General features: G+C 37.8%; 1 non-coding gene across 1 annotated transcript; it reads right to left on the reverse strand.

Annotated features, from left to right (window-relative positions):
* Positions 1-1,419: 1,419 nt before the first annotated feature.
* On the reverse strand, positions 1,420-1,491 carry trnaq-uug. The gene has a single exon. It is a non-coding gene; the product is annotated as a tRNA-Gln (tRNA).
* Positions 1,492-2,732: the final 1,241 nt, after the last annotated feature.

Raw genomic sequence — 2,732 nt, forward strand, 5'->3', positions numbered from 1 at the left:
GAAGAGCAAATTATTCTTTATACATCCGTTTACGGAGCAAACAGTTAGAGAGGAATAATTTGATAAGCCAGAAACTGACCTAACTTTGGTAACTTTTGCCAAATGAGATTCAAATAAGGGTTTGGGTTTGTTTGGTTTTTTTTTTTGCTAATAAGCCTTTTTTTTTGTGCAACATTTGTTCTCATGTTACAAACTGTTCACATTATGTACAACAAACTTTGCAAACTGCATGGCAATCCATTTACCACGCTGTTATTTCTATTAAAGTTTCTCTACATCAACATTTAAAGCTCAACAGACAATGGTTTCAGAAGGTCTTCAACAATGTAGGAGAGCGTAAGAGTCATGTTTTAAGGTGGAAAGTGGGGTAATGGCAATTTGCTCCTTATGTAGTGTGAGAAAGAGTAAAGGAAGTTATTAAATGCAAGAGGTTGTGTATTTAGAATATCTAAGAGGAAAGTGTAAACTCAAACTGCAACTATAGTATGAAAAGTGCATTTCTGTGACGTGATGACCACAGATGTAAAAGCATATTATGCTAAACCTTCATAAAAACACAGGCAGTGGACTGAACAAAATGTTACGTACGTAAGCAAGTAAAAGGGAGGATAGCCTTAAAACAGAATTAAATAATTTAAAAGATCATGGACAGGACTCGAATATTTACAACTTATAAAAAGCCTTAAATTGTGAAAGTAAAAGTGCCATAGAATCAGAGGACGTTCTCATCTGAGGAACTCTACTGTCTCCAAAGTGCTGGTAATGTCATCATGAAAAGAGGAGAACAGTCTCTCCATATCACAGGTTAGTCTTGGCCCTGTTTCAGATTTGTTTCACTTACATTACCTATTTAATCAAGCAATATCCCTGGTAATGCATGTTAAGTGAGTGTTATGTTTTAAGGGGGAACTTTAAGCCAAAGATTTAATTATTGTGTAAAGAAAGTCTGATGTTTTTTTTTTTTTAATCAATATCTTTTTGTTGTTTGGTATTTGTGCGTTTTCTATAAACTGAGACCGTATTTAGATGACTTCAGCACAATTATTATTTTTTCATAATGGATTTTTATGTAAAAGAAGTAATATATTTTAGGCCTCCGAGGTGGATGACAAAGAATGGTGTATGTCATATTTGACAAGACAATTAAGGCAATAAAATAAAATCAAATACAAGTGTATAGTCCATCATTTCAAGGCTTTGTGTCAAATATTTTATTATTTCTTTGCAGACCACTGATAGTTTTGTAATTTCCTTTTGCTACTTGCTAAAAGCAGCTGAAGGTGGTGGATATGGTAAAACTGAGCGCAACACTACAGTGTTTTAATTTTTCCTCGGCTTTTACACTTAATTATCACCTTGAAACAGCACAATTCGCGAGACAAATATTCACACCTTTAACAGTGATGGGATAAAAGGATGAGGTCCCACCGAGATTTGAACTCGGATCGCTGGATTCAAAGTCCAGAGTGCTAACCATTACACCATGGGACCAGCTCTGTCTGGTTCGACTACACAACTCCATTTGTAAAATTCAAGGACATCATGGCCACTTTATTGTTCAGTGTCGTTCGTGACCATTAACCTGAAATGCCCGGATACATATCATAGCAGACTGCACGCTACTAGACAAGTCGAACTCTGAGCCAAAGTGACACCTACCCCGTCTTTCGGCAATGCTAGTTAGCTGACTACAGCTAGCCGAGCTAACTCTGATAAGGTAACGAAACTCGCGGTAAGTGAGCGTCGTCGGAGTGTGAAATCAGACATAGCTTGTTATTAACATACGCATCCATTTACAGATGCAGATGCCGTTAGTCGATCACGTTTATCTAGCCGCGATTGTCAATATAGGTTGTTAAATACATGACAGGAGGTTTGAGAGGCACGACATTTACTTTCAAGATTGGTTTGCTAGCTAGCTCGCCCGTCGTTATCCGATTCAGATTCTCAAAATAAAAGCTTCGTTTTCAAAATAAAAGTTTTAGTTAGATCATTGCTGAGAGGTGCCAACATTTTTTTCTGTACGTATTTATTTTTCATGTGAATTCATAGACCATCATATCTGACATCATAAATGAAGGCTTTACCATAACATTAAACTTGTGTCAACAGACAGCATCATCATGAGGAAAGGCCACTTAGTCACCTTTGAAAAACGAGTGTCCCAGGAAATTAAGTGAAAACAAAACTTTTAAATAAGGCTTCATCACCTAAGTGCCTTTGAGCAACCCACAAAACCCTCCCTGTTCCAGCAGAGCTATTCACTGATCTGGGGTTAAAGGGTTAAGATGTGTAGTACTGGTGTGAATGAGGGTCATTGGTAGGTTTGTGAATTACACACAGTCAACACATAGACACTATCATTAGGTGTTCCTTCACACCTAATAATTAACCAGACACACAAACGTGCCCAGCTGTTCTGCAGGGCCTCACTCCAGCTTCACTCTCAACACTTGATGCAGCTGACTGGGTTGAGAGATATAATGAGACAGATACTCACTTATGTAATATATTATAATACTGTAAGATCTTCATGGTTATTTTTCCTTTGTTGCTGAGGAACGATAAAAGCTACGCTCTGGTGTAACTGCTTGGAACTAGCTCAACCGGTTGCATAGCAGTACATTTCATTGGCAGGCACTCAGGGATTTGTGGCTCACTTCCTCTGTGCCATTTTGACAACTGCAACACAGTGAGATTTAACACAGTAGTGTTGTTATAGCACAGAGACC

The sequence above is a fragment of the Toxotes jaculatrix genome, chromosome 3 (assembly GCF_017976425.1).
Source record: "Toxotes jaculatrix isolate fToxJac2 chromosome 3, fToxJac2.pri, whole genome shotgun sequence".
NCBI lineage: Eukaryota > Metazoa > Chordata > Actinopteri > Toxotidae > Toxotes > Toxotes jaculatrix.